The 19,569-nt window shown below is 38.8% G+C and overlaps 1 long non-coding RNA gene across 2 annotated transcripts in view; it reads right to left on the bottom strand.

Annotated features, from left to right (window-relative positions):
* The window catches only part of LOC127131014 (uncharacterized), a 49,714-nt gene extending 33,716 nt beyond the window's left edge, over positions 1-15,998 (bottom strand). For both annotated transcript variants that reach the window (XR_007806499.1, XR_007806498.1), the window contains exon 1: positions 15,576-15,998. This is a non-coding gene — a long non-coding RNA (uncharacterized LOC127131014). The remainder of the gene's footprint in view (positions 1-15,575) is intronic.
* Between the last annotated feature and the right edge of the window lie 3,571 nt (positions 15,999-19,569).

Here is a 19,569-nt window from a genome sequence, read left to right as displayed (position 1 = left end):
GATGAGTATTGAGTATTTTATGATTTTTAGAAGTTTTATTGAATTATTGAATATTTGTTTAGGATTTATTATGGATTTATTTAATTAATTATGAATGAATGGCGAAACTGTAATTATGTAATCCAGAACCAAAAACGGCGTCGCTCAACTTAATGACGTGTCCGCGCGCCATTCGTCCATTCCAAGCGGGAAACAGCCATTCGAACGGAACCACGGGAATGAAGGATCGAAGCACATTTTCTGCAGAAAATCATCATCTTCTTCGTACAGCTTCTGTTTTCCATCACCGGCGAATTCGGTTTTCCTCATTTCTTGACCAAATCGCACGAACCGCATACCGTTGGAACCGGCATCTCATCAGGATCACGATTATGACTTCGATTTCGTCCAGAAATTAATACACGAAGCGAATCGAAAGAAAGAAGAGATCGCGTCAAATCTTAAATCAAGGATTACTCAATCAATTCACAACGATATTCAATTCTACGAATTGCTGCGCGATCTACAAGGTGTATTCTACAAGAACCACAACGAAATTTTGCAAACGGTAATAGTCGAATCCGAACCTTCTTGACGTGCAGTACCGGAATCGGCGAGTTTCGGAGCTCCAATGGTGAAAACAGCAGCAGTACGATGCGTAGGGAGCTGATTGGAATGCGCTTCGTAGCTCAAAAGTGCTTCAGATTGTAGAATTCTTCAACTGTCATGAACTCGTTCTTGCTTCAACAGCTGCACTTTCTTGATGCCATGGCCATGATTAAGTGAAAACAGATCCAAAATAGTGCTCCTGGAAGATGATTATCACAATAGAAAACACAAAGGATCAAGCAATTCAAAGAAAAATTGAAAAAAGTGTGATGAAGAATTGTGAGATTTTGAGAGAGTTTGTGAGATTTTCTTGAGATTTTTCTGTTAGATTTCTGAATTGTGATTGCAAATTGTGATTAGTCCTCCAATTCTGTTATAGATTAAGTTTATATATGGATCACTAATACAACTATAATTATGATTAATGAAAAATAGTGAATTAGTGAAATTAAGCTTATGTGTGAATTTGGCTCTTATGCCCTTCCTCTAAACCAGTCCATATCAGTCCAATTTTTTGATTCAAGCAAGTCCAAAATATCATATATGATGTGTAGAAACAAGTCCCCTCTCCATTGACCATGTACTTTGCAAATTCACCATGTCATGGTAATGTCATGCAATTTCAAGTCCATTTCAAAAGCTAGATATCAAACCATGGGGCCTAGGCATATTATGATTATTCCAACAATTTTCAAATGCCATTCATGAGGTGTTGCAAAAATCCCCACTCAAAAATTCCAATTATTTCACAAGTTGGACGATTTTTCCCCTGGTTCATTTAACAGTCCAGTTGAAATTTGACCTTTTGCATTGAGCAATTTTGGAGAAATCCAATTATGCACCATGAAAGTACATGTCAAATGGAGTTTGTGCATATAAAGAACTTGCAATTTGGACGATCCATGTGGTAGTTATGCCCTCCTGATTACGGGTCTTTTTTGAAATTCACTGAGCCATATCTTGCAAACCATACATGAGAATTTCAAGTTCTTGGACTTTTTGGAATGGTGAGATCAAGATCTTCAACTTTCATGTTGGACAAATTTTGATTTGAAGCTTGTATCATGAAGTTATTTTGAAGGGAAAAACTTTCCATTTTGGGCAGCTGGAACTACAGGTCCACTTGCCATTTTGGGAAACTTTTTGTCTGACTTCAATTCCTTCAACCTTGATCTTTGAAATGCCAAATGAGGTTTATATAGACATGAATGAGACTTTTCCAACCATCTCACACCTTCCAATTCCTGATTAAATGCATAGTTGACCACAGTTGACTTTTGTTGACTTTTGGTTGACTGGGCCATGTTCTGATGAATTCCAAGCCTCTTTTTCTTGAGATCTTGATTCCAAATGATATCACAAGTTATATGAACTCTTGATGAATGATCATGGTGTCCAAATTCTTCAAGAATGGCCACCATCTATTGCTCAATGGCCTGTTTTGACTGTATTGACCTGGCTAGCTTCATCTGCAAGAAACAAGGTTAGATGACAATATTTTTGTACTTTTGGTCAGTAGACATATGAAAGGCAATGATATACAGATGCATTACATGCTTGGTGATAAAGAACCACACTCACAAGGTACCCCACCCACTAGGAGGGAAGCTAGGGTATGCAATGATCCTTGAGGCCATGATATGATATGATATGGGCCATGAGGGATCTTAGGGCCAAAATTGGGGTCTTACAGATGCCCCTATTTAAGGTCATTCTAGCCGGAGAAGTGAAGTTTAGAAATCTTCATCTCGACGCGGTAGAATGGGCTTAAATAATAGTAATGATACGAATTTTGGTCCCTAAGAGACCTCATGATGCAGATGTATGCATGCAAAAGCAAATTCTGTGGGGAATATATGATTCGCACAGAAGAAAAGACGATCCATCGGAGTAATACACTCACCAGGAACAGAGACTCTAATAAGACTCTTATTGGGGGATAGTAAGAAAAAGAATGCGTGAGCAGGACACGACTTTGATTAGGGGAAACAAAACTGACGTAGCGTGAATTAGACACGACTCCGATTGGGGATAACAGATATCGGGCTGGAGAGCTTGCTGGGGAAGCAAAGGACTCACACTGGGGGATAAAGAATTCCAGAGGAAAATAAATCCATTGGAAAGACATAAGCTGACTCAATTATCCATGAAGGATACTTCGGATAAAAATCCGGACTCGGACCAGGAAAAGATTCACATAGAACCTCCCTGCCGGGAAATGCATATACTGGGGAATAAACACCCATATAGCAAAGGGTAAAAATCACCAAAGGAACTCCGCAGGGGACTGTCTAACAAAGAGACTCTCCTGGGAAAAGCAACAGGAATGAGGTGTTACCGGTATAAGGGTAACAAACTCGGGAAGAATGAATATCTGAGACCGGTATAAGGGTGAGAGATATCAATCAACCAACATCTGAGGAAGACCTGGGAAAGGTACATAAACTCAGGAAGTCCGACTCCACAAGGGACCAAGGTCATAATAGGGAGTAGACAGAAAGGAACACCAGGGATACCGAGGTATATAATAGGTGACCGACCGAAATGCGAATTGGTATATATGCCAAGACACTCATCATCCGAAAGGAGGGCTTGAAAAAGCTAAATCAACTTACAGGATGGAACATTCGAATCCACAACGGGAAAACGAACCTTACTCAACTGGGGACACAAACCCAAAGAGTGCATGAAATATAATATCCATTACCGTCAGAACGTGGATAAGAATACTCGCATGAGATATATTATCTATTACCGTCAGAACGTAGATAATAAACTCGCATGGTAAGAAACACCAGAGATACCGAAGTATATAATAGGTGATCTACCGAAGACGTGAATTGGTATATATGCCAAAACACACATCCGAAACACAAACTGGTTAAAGGATGAATATTCGATTCTACAAAGAATACGAATCTTGCTCAACTGGGGAAAATCAACAAAGGATTCCAACTAAAGAGCGCATGAGACATATTATTCATTACCGGCAGACCGTGAATAATATACTCGAAAGGAAAAGACACCAGAGATACCGAAGTATATAATAGGTGACTAACCAAAAAGAGAGACAATCGTTACCAAGCATCCGGGTAAACGAAAGACAACTCAAGGGGATAAATTGCAAGCATCCGGCAATCATCCAACAACAAAGAGTATTCGACTCCGCAAAGGGAAATAACGAATCTTACTCGACCAGGGAAACACAAAAGGCTTCAACTGAAGAGTGCATGAGATATATTATCCATTACCGTCAGAACGTGGATAACATACTCGCATGGAAGATTATCCACAACCGGTATAAAGGTTAACAAAGGATAAATCGACCGAAAAGAGAGGCATCGGGATACCAAACAGGCATATAATGATGACCAATCAAAGGGAGTAACAACATTACCGACAAAAAGGGTAAATGAAAGACTCACTGGGGATAAATTGCAAGCATCCGGCAATTATCCGTGAAAGCTGGGGATACATTGATAGACAATCAAGGATCCGGGGAACAAATCACTAGCAACCGGTGAAAAGACCCACTGGCGACTTCAAAAGGATAACATTGCAAGCATCCGGCAATGATCCAGAAGACTGCTGGGAATACAAGTGCTTACTCAAGAGCAACTACCCAAAACAGGGAGGAATATCAACATCGAATCTTGAATGAAGATAACCACAAAGAGATTAGGGTTTACATCTACCGAATACGGGGCAGAAGACCAAAAATCTGGCTGAGAGAACAAGAGGTTTAACAACACCGACTACTGGGTAAGAAACCAAAGACTCAACTGAGGATAAAATTGCTAGCAACCGGCAATTATCCACATGTATCATAAAATACAACTCCGCTGGAGAGAAAAATCACAGCGACATAGGATTTACAACTACCGAATACGGGGCAGAAGACCACAAACTCCACTGGGGATATAAATCACCACAGGGAACAGAACTCTGGTAGGGATAACATCACAACAACAGAAAATCCACCATCAACCAGATTGAACCACAAAGGTTACCACTGCTAGGGGAAAAGAGATAGGACTCACAACTACCGAATACGGGGTAGAAGCCATACTCTGGTGGGAATAACCACAAATTAGGGTTTACCTCTACCGAATACGGGGTAGAAAACCAACAACTCTGCGTGGGGATAGAATAAATCATGAATCCGCACGAGAAACCAAAATGAGGTTTATAACAAACCACAAACTCTGTTGGAGAGTAAGAAAATATGATTTACGACTACCGGTATGAGGGTAGAAAACCAAAACTCTGGCTGGAGAATAAAAGGTGTATAACCACAAATTCTGCCAAGAAAGCCAGGAAAGATAGGACTTATAACTACCGGTATGGGGGTAGAGGCCCGAAACTGCTCCGCTGGGGAACAACCCACTGGGAAGCACAAGGAACAGACGACAAATGTCAATTCAGGAAAGATCCGAAAAGACAGATTGAATCAAGACACGTCCTAATGAGGATATAACTCAAATAGGAACCTCCATCCCAATATATGTGTTGGGAGGAAACGGAAGAAACCGTCATCCACGAGGGTATATCTCAGTGGGGAACCGCAGAAGGACAGACAAACACTTTCTGCTTATGGGCTGACTCTATATGGAGAGATTTAACACCCGACATCTGCTTAGGGAGATCTATAAAGATCTATATCACCATAGCAGGGAACAACAAGCAAAGGATATATGGCAAAAAATGCAACATGAATATTTGAATGTTTCATGAATATGCATGAATATGCGTGATTTATGTTTGATGAATGCTGACAAAACAGACATTTCTAACATAACAGGTCCAGGAATCAAACGTCCGGTATTACACTTCCAGGGGAAAACCAACTGGCAAGCCCATTCTGCTGGAGATCCACATGCTATAAAGCAAAGATCTGAGGGTACTGCTGAAGAAGCAGAGGCAAAAGAATCGGAGATATCTGGAGAACACCAAATCTCTGAATGATGGATCAGCGATCACCCCAACTAGGGCACAGAACGTCACAACAGGCAAAGAGCCACAAAGACGAATCTGTTGGGGAACAAGAGAAAATCTCAAAGTCCTGCAGGGGATCCTAGCAAACACTGCTATGGAAACGGATCCAACATAACTCCATTGGGGAACAACCCACTGAGGGAGCAAAGGTCACCCGGATAGAGTTTGGCTGCACAAGCAACTCTACTGGGGATATCATCAACTACTCTCTTGGGGAACAACCCACCGAGGAAGGAAAGCACCAAACAAGTAGATTCTGCAACAAACCACTCTACTCGGGGCGAACACACATCTGATGGATCACATCAGTAAACTCTGCAATAAAAGCCGCTCTACTGAGGATCAAAAAGTAATCAGGAAACCAATCCAATCTCTGGATGACGGAGCTATCAACCGACCATACCGGGGATTGAAAGAGGTTCAACAGGCAATGCTGCCACAACAACCGCTCTGCAGACAAATGCTGGAGAAAGATGGATGAAAATACCGGGATATCAACCCGATCAACCACGGAGTAGGAAAATAAATCCTGCTCTGCTGAGAATAACAACCATTCTGATAGAGAGAAAGCAACAAATCCACTGACGACTTTGCCGGGGAAAAGGTAAAGTACCGGGTATCAAACCACTGACTTACCGAGTCTTCCAAAAGGAAAGCGACCGTGCTGAGCAAACAGATAAATCCGCTGGCAACTGCGCTGGGGAGAGTGACAACAACTCTGCTCGCGACTGTAATGGGGATATCAATAACTGTTCTACTCGCCAAGGAGACAAATAAAGTCTGGGGATAGCGACCCACTGGAGAAAGTGACGAGGCACTAAGGTGGCAAACCATCAACCGCCGAATATTCCACAAGGAAAGCATCCATGCTGGGGAAAACTGCTGCTGGAGAAAACTGAGTCTTCAACAACACTCTGCTTGGGGAACAACCCCACCAACACCTCGACTTGCAATTATGCTGGCAACTCACTTGGGGAGAAATACGGGACGCGGGGATATCAACCCACTAACCACAAACATTCTGAACACCTGAGCAATCAAGCCGGGGAGAGACTACTGCTGGAGAACAGACTGAGCCTTCAATACACAATTCTGCTTCGGGGAGTCAAAATCCACAGAAGCTCTACTTAGGGAACAACCCCAACAACCAAATCTCTGCTTGGGGAACAACCCCAACAACCAAATCTGGAGAAGAAGGATACAAACCAAACCAGGAGCATGAACAAATGTATTACCTGTTGGGAATCATGCCACCCTTGGGAGAGCACTGAGAAATTCTTTGAGTATCCTTTTATCATCGTGAATGTTCACTTTGTTTAAAACAATAATTTTGAAAAATTTTGTTTTTAAAACAATGATATTTTTATCAAGTAAAACATGCAAAACATTTGTTGAATTGAAACAAATAAGAGTGCAAATAATTGGATAAAAGCTCAAATTTATTTGATGGAATGGTAGCCTGCAAATGGCAAGACTCCCTAGATCTGTACAAATTTGAAATCAGTGATATATATTGGAAGAGGGCTACATTGAACATAATGATCCTTTCTCTACCAATTTGAATCTCGATGTATTCGAAGCTTCAGTTGACGACGAATCGAGAATCTTCTGACGAACAGACAGCTGATGAAATAGAAAGTCTTGTCAGGATGCAGTTACTTGCCTGATCCCTAATTTTTGCCTAGATTGCCCCAGAGTGAGGTACTCAATCTAGCGGGATGCAAATATGCTTTTTTTATCAAGTCTCTAACTTTTGCCTGGATTACCCTTGCGGGTTTTCCACCGAGACGCTCATTTTTGCCTAAGCCGCCCTTTCGGGTTTTCAACTTAGCGAGATATTCTGTTTTTGATTTGCATATACTTTTTTTATTAGGCAAAGTATCTCTTGACTGCATCTGAATTCACAGGACGAGTGAAATCCTCCCCATCCATTGTTGTAAGCATCAAAGCTCCGCCTGAAAAGGCTTTCTTAACAACATATGGACCCTCGTAGTTTGGAGTCCACTTGCCCCTGGAATCGGGCACGAAAGACAAAACTTTCTTGAGCACGAGGTCACCTTCTCGGAACACACGAGGCTTGACCTTCTTGTCGAATGCTTTCTTCATTCTCTGCTGATATAACTGACCATGACACATGGCAGTTACTCTCTTCTCTTCGATCAAATTCAACTGGTCATAACGACTCTGAATCCATTCAGCATCAGTCAACTAGGGATTTGAGGGTATAATTTTCTTTTTTTTTTTTTTTTTTTTCTATTTGAAGAAATCTTGAAAAAATTTTGCTGACTTTTGAATTTTTCATCTTCTTTCACCCTCTTTTCCTTTTTTTCATCATTCATTTTTTTTTACATTACATTTGTAATGCCCCAGTTTGACTGGTTTGCTGATTCTCATGATACAGCTGAATGAGCTCCTTTTCATTGCTCAAGTGCTCGGGAAATCTCATCAGGAATCCCCTTCAACATCATCTTCCTCTGCCTCGAATACAAGGAATTCAAATTTGGGAGATGGCGTTGGATCATTATGTTCAATGGGTTTAGAAGTCCCTGCATAATGATTCTGGATAATGGAAAGCTTTTGTATTTAAACAAGCAAATCATTTATGCAGATGAAAAAGCTGTTTTCTTGTTTTTCATGGTTTTTTGTGATCACTGACTTCATGAAAAAGCGAAAAGTGAAAACAAATGGAAAAACAAATGTTTAACAATGCATTAATTGAATGAAAATATCATTGTATATATGAGCCAAACAATGTCATCACTTCTCCTTTTGGCATGGGAGAAGGGTTTTAAACAAAGTGAGCATTATTACTCTGACTTATGGATAACTGTCGGAACATCCACAGCGACCCAATTGTGGCAGACACCACCAGGAATAACGAGGTTATTCAAATCCTCTGTATCCTCTTCTAAGATAGCAGCAGCTTCTTCAGGTTGCTTATCATATGCCCCAGAACAGTAGCCAATGCCAGTCCGGGATTTATCCATCAAAAGCACTCTGGGGAAAATTCCTCCTCGAGTTCACAATTCTCTTGTTCAAGATGATCCATCAATCTGGCAGAGCTGGCCCTGGTATAATACCGGCGAGGTGCGTCTCCAAAATAAATGAAGATCGCAGGGTCAGACCACAGGACGGGAGACCAGAAACAAGGGTACCTGCTTATGCAACATGATGCATGCAGTGTTTATGCATATGCTTGTTTTGATTTCAAAGGAACTCGAAGGTTTTATTTGCCAGCTTTGAAATTTTAACATTTTGATCATATATGAGAATATCTCATCAGATACATCAGGTGAAAAAATTTTCCCGGTTTTTTCATGTTTGAAAATTTTTGCAAATAAAGTCCTTTGCGTTCCTTGAAAATTTTCTTTTTATCTGATGATATGGATGCGGATGAATGCATGAATGCATGAATGCAACAATCACACTCAAGGATCAAGCAAGTCACACCAAACAAAGGTCATGGGAAAGCTCAATGTATCCCTAATATCAATCATCCATTTTGGTGGATTTAGGTTTTCACCTTATCGACACCCAAGTTCCATTGATATTAACGGTACATGAACCGGCTCAAACATCCTTAATATCAACCAGCCGCTTTGGTGGATTTTAGGTTTTACACCTGATCCGGGATCCCTTGATATTAACGATGTTTGAACGACTCAACCACGAATCACGGGTTTGCTGAGAGTCACGAGCATGGAGTCTTGGTTAAGAACCACCCAAAGGGAGTGTACTAGGGTTTAAACCTGCCAGACATGTTCTACCAGAGGTTCCCATAATCATCGTCCCATCTCTCGGATATTATCGGAGGAACGAATACTCGTATTCCAAAAATATTCTCAAGAGAGACTCTTATGAGTGTAGTATCGCGTGACAATCGCATCAGAACTTACATCTGAACGACCTCCGCACTACGTCCTAAAAATAGGCCAAGATGGGTTTGGTAAACTAAGGTCCTTGGCTTCTAAGGCACATGATTGAAAGAATAATGCCTAACCACAAATAACTTGTGTGACATTATTAATCCAACATGACCTCCACCAAGTGGATGGACTCGCAAGTCAACTGGCTAAGGACTACTCCACACCAGTCAACAAGACTATGCCATTCTCCTATCCTAGAGTGCACTCGAATTCGGGTATAGAACTTATCTCACAGATCACCAAAGCAAACAACAATTGTATATCAAGCAATTCACACATTACAATCAATACAGTTATCCCAAATTGTACAAAAATATGTCAAATACCAAATAATAATATATCACACAAAGGTGAAAAGTTGGCAATACCACCAAGGAAGGATTTATCCCCAGCAGAGTCGCCACTTTTCTGTAGCGGTGTATTCGTTACTATATGATCTATTGATTAAATCATAAGCAATGTATACAATGAATTAGAGTCGCCACCGCACTTTTATTTATCCTAAGGACTGGTTAAAAAGCGAACAAAAACCTAAGAAGTTTTACACGTAGAAAACTAATGGAAAAGATCAGAGATCGGGGTAAGGGGTAAATTACGCAATGGGAAGGTGTTAGGCACCCAATGCGTCCTAGGTACTCCTAGGGAACCTTTTTCACACTTTGTTGTTTGAAAATTATTATTTGTCATGACATAAACATTGTGCAAACATGATTGGGATGATGAGAAAAGAATGTACAAATTAATTATTTTTTGTGTTCGAACGGATGAACCCGCTGCCTACGTACCTTCCATCAAAGGTAAGGATCAAAACGCCGTAGTTCGGCTAAAAGATTTCCAAAAATTAGTGAGTTAAATTTTAAAACACAAGCTCAAAGGTCTTACGTTACCCACGGGAGAAAACTCAACCTTAAGAAACAACAAGTCCACCATGTGAGAAAAGCTTCCACTTGCCAGAGAGGGGTTAACCCTATAATAGGCAAGGAAGACTTACAGTTCATCTACTAAGGACAAATAGGTGAGATTAATATCAACCAACTAGGGTAAATCAAACCTATAGCTAATGTATGAAGACTTAACAAACATGGACAAAGCCACAAAATCATTTGAATGGGTGAAGTTATTTGGATTATTTACAAAAAGTCAAAGTATGATTAAAGTCAATTCAAAATGAAGTATTTACAAAAATGAAGTTTGGAAAATCATGGACTTAAGGTCCAAGTTTCTAATTTGGAAAGAAGGTGAGAATGTTTGCACAACACTTATTTCAAGTTTTTAAAAGTATGTGTGAAAAGGTAGGACACAATGAGGTGAATGGAATGGTGTGTATGTAAAACTTCTTAGGAGGGTCCGCCTCTTGAAATCATATAGAAGATGATTCAAGTGGGTCCTTAGGAATAGGCTACAAATGAGCAATAATCTGAACATGGTAACAGACGAAAGTAAATAAAAGCGGATACTGGATGCCACTCAATGGTCTTATACCTGTCTCCTAAAACAAGTAAGGATATCAGAAGCCACTCTATGGACTTACACTAATCTCCATCAGAATAAAACAAAAACAAAACAGGGAAGTCAACTGCCAATCTATCTGGACTTATGTTAACCTCCACAGTATGATCCTAGGAATACAAATGCCACATCACAGGGACTTACAATGAATCCTCACATACAACAACAATTGCACTAGGCAATGGGTATGAGTGACCAATGAGGTCTTACACTCTACCCCTTCCATGTCATGGGAACAGATGCCAACTCACAGGGACTTATAACTGGTTCCTCAATGGGTGAGTAAACAAATCACATAGGTATGAAATAATGGACATGCTACAAGGAGCAATGAATGATGTTAAATGCACTAAGGCAAGCAAGCAATCATGTACAAATGAGTAATAAATCACAAATAGTCATATAGCACACTCTATAGCCAAACAAGGAGGCTCAATCAAAAGGGTTTGACTATGAAAGTCCACTGTAATAGGTAAATTTCGCTCTTAACCTGGCCATTGAGGGGCTCAGGTGAAGCAGATGAAAGGGTATGAGGGGTGTGCCTCATTGCTTCTATCTCATGTCCGAGAGAGCATGTAAATATAAGAATGTGGGGGAGTTCAGAAAGATGGAACTCTTTCCCCGATTAGACTCGATAGATCTTGGGTTTGGATCTCAATGCTACAACCATGTAATGGGAGCAAGGAGAAGACACACGGAATAGTGGGAGATAGGCTACTTATCTCTTTGATCCACCAATTGCCTCGAATGAGGACTTTTCCTGCTTGGGACAAATATAAACACACACAAGCATTGCCTCTTAAGGAGGACTTCAGACAGTTTGCCCGGCCAAATAACGGGCCGGGTCTCCAGACTACATGAAGAAGAAGGTGCAATACCTCAATGCTAATTGCTTATAAGCAAAGCAATGCAAGTTCTTAAGAGAACTGAGCAACTAAAGGGTACCTGAAAACAATCCAACATGATCAGCATCCCATTCAAAATCAAACAACAATACAAAGAATCAATCAATAATGTACAATCAAACAACAATGTGCAAAGCACAAGGCTCAAAGCTCAAAGGAGCTATACATCCTACAAAACAGCCACATTAGTTTACAAGTATCAAGCAAAACATCCCAAATGTGAAACAATATCCTTAAGCCTTAACTTCTTAACCTGAAAAGCCAAAGACAAGTTCAAATGTAAGTGACGAGACCACTAGGGCTAGCCTAGGGTCCAAAAGAAGGAAAAATCCTAAAACAGAAACCGATTCATGATCAAAGTCAAGCTATTTCAATCACAAAGGGATCCCAATTGGTCCCATATCCAAACTATGCCCCTATTTTATTTTATGCAACATGTAAGGCAAAGGAAGCAAAGGTAAACCACATATGAGCAACCAGCAAGATCACATCCAAAAAAATATCAAAACAACACAGTAAATTCCACAAAATTATATCCTAAACAGAGGACATTCAACAAGCTACATGTTAATTTTCATGCCATTTGGACTAGTGGAGCTATAGGAATTAATTCAACATGTCAAAGCATGCAAAAACACAACCAAATGAAGTCACAAAATGTACACTAACTTCAATTAAATGGTAAACAGTGATGGTACATGGGAAATTAGTAGGACCAAAGCCAAATGATAGTTTAACATGTCAAAAACTACTCTACCAAATATCATGGTCATGGGGTTAAGTATGAAGATTTGGCAACATATACACAAAAGGTTACACAAGTAAAGCCCTAAAATGCTAGGCAGCACTCAAAAATCCTAATCAATTAGAAAATGGATTATAAAAATCCACAAAAAATCACAGTGAATGCTAACATGTTAATGGTGCTACATGCAAAAAATTAAGGCCATTGGCCAAGGGGAAGCATGGTAAAAAATTTGGGGAACTCAGCATATCACATTGTGTCACATATTTCCGCACTCAAGTTCAATAAATCATATATCAAAAACCAGAGGGCCAAAAATTATAAAACCTATGTCAAAAATTCCAGGGAAGTGTTAAGAATTAATATCTAAAATTTCATTTAATTTGGATTATGCATGGTGATTATATAATTAAAATGGTGAGACATGTGAAATTTTATACACATTGTAAAAACCTCTATAACAATTAATTTTTTCTACCAAGCAACATTTTATTTTTTTATTCTATAAAAAAGTAGAGAAAAAAAGAAGATTATCAAAAAAAATCCTCAAATTATTTGGATGAGTATTGAGTATTTTATGATTTTTAGAAGTTTTATTGAATTATTGAATATTTGTTTAGGATTTATTATGGATTTATTTAATTAATTATGAATGAATGGCGAAACTGTAATTATGTAATCCAGAACCAAAAACGGCGTCGCTCAACTTAATGACGTGTCCGCGCGCCATTCGTCCATTCCAAGCGGGAAACAGCCATTCGAACGGAACCACGGGAATGAAGGATCGAAGCACATTTTCTGCAGAAAATCATCATCTTCTTCGTACAGCTTCTGTTTTCCATCACCGGCGAATTCGGTTTTCCTCATTTCTTGACCAAATCGCACGAACCGCATACCGTTGGAACCGGCATCTCATCAGGATCACGATTATGACTTCGATTTCGTCCAGAAATTAATACACGAAGCGAATCGAAAGAAAGAAGAGATCGCGTCAAATCTTAAATCAAGGATTACTCAATCAATTCACAACGATATTCAATTCTACGAATTGCTGCGCGATCTACAAGGTGTATTCTACAAGAACCACAACGAAATTTTGCAAACGGTAATAGTCGAATCCGAACCTTCTTGACGTGCAGTACCGGAATCGGCGAGTTTCGGAGCTCCAATGGTGAAAACAGCAGCAGTACGATGCGTAGGGAGCTGATTGGAATGCGCTTCGTAGCTCAAAAGTGCTTCAGATTGTAGAATTCTTCAACTGTCATGAACTCGTTCTTGCTTCAACAGCTGCACTTTCTTGATGCCATGGCCATGATTAAGTGAAAACAGATCCAAAATAGTGCTCCTGGAAGATGATTATCACAATAGAAAACACAAAGGATCAAGCAATTCAAAGAAAAATTGAAAAAAGTGTGATGAAGAATTGTGAGATTTTGAGAGAGTTTGTGAGATTTTCTTGAGATTTTTCTGTTAGATTTCTGAATTGTGATTGCAAATTGTGATTAGTCCTCCAATTCTGTTATAGATTAAGTTTATATATGGATCACTAATACAACTATAATTATGATTAATGAAAAATAGTGAATTAGTGAAATTAAGCTTATGTGTGAATTTGGCTCTTATGCCCTTCCTCTAAACCAGTCCATATCAGTCCAATTTTTTGATTCAAGCAAGTCCAAAATATCATATATGATGTGTAGAAACAAGTCCCCTCTCCATTGACCATGTACTTTGCAAATTCACCATGTCATGGTAATGTCATGCAATTTCAAGTCCATTTCAAAAGCTAGATATCAAACCATGGGGCCTAGGCATATTATGATTATTCCAACAATTTTCAAATGCCATTCATGAGGTGTTGCAAAAATCCCCACTCAAAAATTCCAATTATTTCACAAGTTGGACGATTTTGCCCCTGGTTCATTTAATAGTCCAGTTGAAATTTGACCTTTTGCATTGAGCAATTTTGGAGAAATCCAATTATGCACCATGAAAGTACATGTCAAATGGAGTTTGTGCATATAAAGAACTTGCAATTTGGACGATCCATGTGGTAGTTATGCCCTCCTGATTACGGGTCTTTTTTGAAATTCACTGAGCCATATCTTGCAAACCATACATGAGAATTTCAAGTTCTTGGACTTTTTGGAATGGTGAGATCAAGATCTTCAACTTTCATGTTGGACAAATTTTGATTTGAAGCTTGTATCATGAAGTTATTTTGAAGGGAAAAACTTTCCATTTTGGGCAGCTGGAACTACAGGTCCACTTGCCATTTTGGGAAACTTTCTGTCTGACTTCAATTCCTTCAACCTTGATCTTTGAAATGCCAAATGAGGTTTATATAGACATGAATGAGACTTTTCCAACCATCTCACACCTTCCAATTCCTGATTAAATGCATAGTTGACCACAGTTGACTTTTGTTGACTTTTGGTTGACTGGGCCATGTTCTGATGAATTCCAAGCCTCTTTTTCTTGAGATCTTGATTCCAAATGATATCACAAGTTATATGAACTCTTGATGATTGATCATGGTGTCCAAATTCTTCAAGAATGGCCACCATCTATTGCTCAATGGCCTGTTTTGACTGTATTGACCTGGCTAGCTTCATCTGCAAGAAACAAGGTTAGATGACAATATTTTTGTACTTTTGGTCAGTAGACATATGAAAGGCAATGATATACAGATGCATTACATGCTTGGTGATAAAGAACCATACTCACAAGGTACCCCACCCACTAGGAGGGAAGCTAGGGTATGCAATGATCCTTGAGGCCATGATATGATATGATATGGGCCATGAGGGATCTTAGGGCCAAAATTGGGGTCTTACACTATGGACTAAAGAAGAGAAGAAGAAGAAAGAGGAATTTGAGCAAGAAGGAGTGGAATTCGAAGAGTACCTATATCGTGGAGCTTTTTCCATTCTTCATCATTCTTCTTCAACTCCTATGATTTTGGGGCCATTCTCCGCCTCGTCGGTGAGTTATCAATTTCTTTGCTAACTCGAATGAACTACGTTGCCACCATGTAACTTGAACGCTTAGGATCCATAGCCCTAAACTTTGGAGTCTGAGTTAGGCATCATTGGCTTTTAATTTGGTTTTAGAATTCTAGGGTTCATATATGGTAGGTCTCGTTTTGGAAGTTTTGTTAGGAATTGAATGAAATCAATGGCGTTTATGTGTTTAGCTTAAGAAGAGGAGGAGAATGGTGACCTCAATTTTACTTTCTAGAAATCTCCACCGCCGAGGGAACCTCGGGCGCGGCAGAGAAGGAGGTGGTGAGTGAGAGAGAGGGAGAATGTTTGAATTTAATTTTGCTGAGACGTGTTGATTCATTTACACGTGCTCTTATCCGTTGCAATATGAATGTGCATTCAACACATGGTCCACATGACTCCATGGATGTTGAGTCATGGGTGACTCAGCATTGACCTCACCTTTTCCATGGAGGCTGACTCGTTTTAGGCCTCGTTTTGGGCTGAGGACAAAATTGATAAGCACACCACCTGTCATGGCTACACCCCCCATTTCATTACCATTTCTATGTTGTAACTTCGTTTGGGCCTCCATGTGGATTGGGCCCATCAAATTACTGACCATCACTCACATTTGCTTCCCTGCACTCCCTCTGCTTAAGGCATTTTCCAGTGGGCCTAGCCAAAAGGCCCAAGCGCATTTGATGCTTTGCATCCTGGACTCTGTTGGATACCCCCTACTGAGCCCATTTTTATTTTTATCATTATTTTTGTTAATTGTTTTATAGCATGGTTAATTCTTGTTAGTTAGGCTAATTAGGAAAATAATTAGGATTAACTTGACTAACATGTTAGAATTAATTAGAAATTATAATTAATTGTTTTAAGTAGAGATAATTAGGATAATTGATTTTAATTAGACTTTAATTCTAGAATTAATTCCCTAATTTATTTCCCATGTAAATTGAATATTTTAACCCTAGGGTTTAGTCATAGAATTTTATGTTCCCTTAGGGATTGATTTAGAATAATTGATATTTTAATTATTAATTTTCATATGATACTTGATTGATGATTTAATTTGATCCCAAATTGTCGCATGATCCCCTAGTTAGGATTTTTACATGTTATTGACCTTTATAGTAGGTTGTACATGATTAACCATAATTCTAAATTTAATTCAAACCCTTTTATTCTAGTTGATCAAAATAAATTTTGATTAACTAAATCCTTTGATACATGTATAATCCCACAGTCTAGTCAAGTGATCAAAAGTTCCTTGATCACTTGATAAGACTATTTCTGCAAAGTTGTGGATCTCAAGGCCTCAAGTTCAGACTTCCATGCAAGGCATCCCAAACAAATCAAGCAGTGGATTATACAAGGCACATAAAAGGTGTTTCTTTAAGAGTTTATCAATCATGATTCAAGTTGTATGCCATGAGCCTTAAGTAACAAAGAATGATGAAAATGGATAACTCATATCCTTGTCTAGTGTATCCTTGGGTACGAGACAAATGACCTAGTTGCTCAAGGTATTTGCCTTTGTTAATAGACTTTAATACAATTGTAATCGTATGATTGATAAGGTTTTCATCATAAAAAGGAGCAACATGGATTCTTCTTCAACAACTTGAAAGTTATGATGAGAATCACATGCCACAAGCCTTAAGTAACAAAGAATGATGAGAATGGAGAATTCATATCCTTGCCTAGGGTATCCTTGGGTACGGGTCGAATGACCCAATTGCTCAAGGTATTTTCCTTTGTTCATAGAGTTTAGTATGGTTCATATCAAATGACTGCCAAGTCTTCTCCATCTTCCATTATCATATATCATTTGTCTTGCCTCCTCAGTCACTTGTTGTCTTTGTTCCAGTCGTAGTGGGCCGAACTATGAAAGTTGTGATTTTCTCATTGCACAGTGAGAATATGTAGGCACAAGGATTCAAATTCTCTGCGAGCTATATTATTTATTAACTTTTCATCACTCAAATATCTCCTTCTCTCCGTTTGTAGTGGGCTGAACTATGAAAGCTCTGGCTTTCTCATTGCACGGTGAGAATACGTAGGCATGATGATTCAGATTCTCCGCGAGCTACCTTATTTATTTCTATCTTATTTATAAATCCTTCATTATCAATCATCAATCAATACCATCTTTTTGAGATCAAATATGATTTTTCCTTGGATTCCATGCATATCATTTTAGGACGATATAATCAGAGTCCACCTTATGACCCAAGAGATGTTTATGCTATCAAATTAAACACTTTATTCCTTCTTTTTTGGCCAATAAGCATGTTTACTCTTTGGTTCGGAGTTTATTCCTTCATGGATCTAATATACCATTTTTATTTGATTTCAAATTGTTTGTTTCCTACAGTGATATATTGTTCCTTGTACCAAACAATGCTTTCGTGTGGGCCCCATGCACATCCTTTTAGGACGATATAATCGGAGTCCACCTTGTGAACCAAGAGATGTTTATGCTATCAAATAAAACCCTTTTTTTCCTTCTTTTTTTTGCCAATAAGCCTGTTTACTCTTTGGTTAAAAGTTCATTTACCTTTACGGGTCCCCATGCTACCATTTTGTTGGTACATGTTAGATTTTTTTCATCACTTTCAATCTTTTTCCTTTGTTCTCGTGGTTCCACGAACTACGAATGCTCTGACTTTCTCATCGCACAATGAGAATACGTAGGCATGAGGATGCGAATCCTTGACGAGTACAACCCTAATTATTCCTTCTGCCTTAGGGCACCATTCACCCTAGTGACATACTTTTTCTTTGAAACCAAATACACTTTCTTTGAAACCTCCAATTCTTTGACTTTGGTTACCTTTCTCTATCATTCCATTCATCTCCATGGTGTATTCAAATTCTACCTTAATTCACTCCATGTGATATACTTTCTATTTGAGCCAAATGCACTATCTCTTTGAGCTTCATCTTGTGTCTGCTTGTGAACTAAGAGATGTTTGTGCTATCAAACCAAACACTTAATTCTCTTTGTTTTAGGTCGTACCATATAGTGGCACTACACCTTAGGCCTCTCACATATGGTTCACGCTAGTTTTACTCTTGGGTTCAGATTTCATCCTTTTTTGGAGTCAAATAGCATAATCATTTGGTTCAGACCATACTTTTATCACAACTTCTTTCACCTCCCACCACTAGTTCTATGTGTGACCAAATTCTTTACTTTGAATAAATTTTGAATGATAGCAAATTGTGTGATCATCATCCAATTGTTGGCAATGCATTATTTTACATGATTCATTTGTGTTTTTATCCCATACTATTGTTTCATGACTGTACATAAAGATCCACATTGATACATCTCTTAAAAAGAACTCATAAAAACTATTTTGTGTCAGTATGTATCAATACATACTCCTATGCATCGATCCATAAAATATGTTATAAACCACAAAACACTTTTGTTCAGTATGTATCGATCCATACGAGTCATGTATCGATACATGGACAGGCAAAATGCTCTATGGATCGATCCATACGAGCCTTGCATCGATCCATGTTAGTTGAAATGATTTATGTATCAATACATACGAATTTTGTATCGATCCATGCTTACATAAATTCTCTAAAATTCATCAACCTTACAGTATGTATCGATGCATAACTTCATGTATCAATACATAAGTCTGTTTTATCTACTAACAACTTATGTTTTTCATATATAAGAAGTATTGTGACATCAGTGGAACAAAGGAATTCAGAAGAGAAAAACAGTTGAACACAAGATCAAAGTAGTGTGTAGCAGCAATTGTTTTGAGCAGTTAGAAACCTGAAAGAGACTTCATCTTCTCCATCTTCTCAATCTTTTTTCTTCAAGAACATCAACACATAATCATTCTTGTTCTTTGGATTAAAGGATCAAGGAGATAACG

The sequence above is a fragment of the Lathyrus oleraceus genome, chromosome 1, assembly GCF_024323335.1.
Source record: "Lathyrus oleraceus cultivar Zhongwan6 chromosome 1, CAAS_Psat_ZW6_1.0, whole genome shotgun sequence".
In the NCBI taxonomy this organism is placed as follows: Eukaryota; Viridiplantae; Streptophyta; class Magnoliopsida; order Fabales; family Fabaceae; genus Lathyrus; species Lathyrus oleraceus.
Note: the sequence above shows the minus strand (reverse complement) of the source record. Positions and strands in the feature narration are given on the sequence as shown.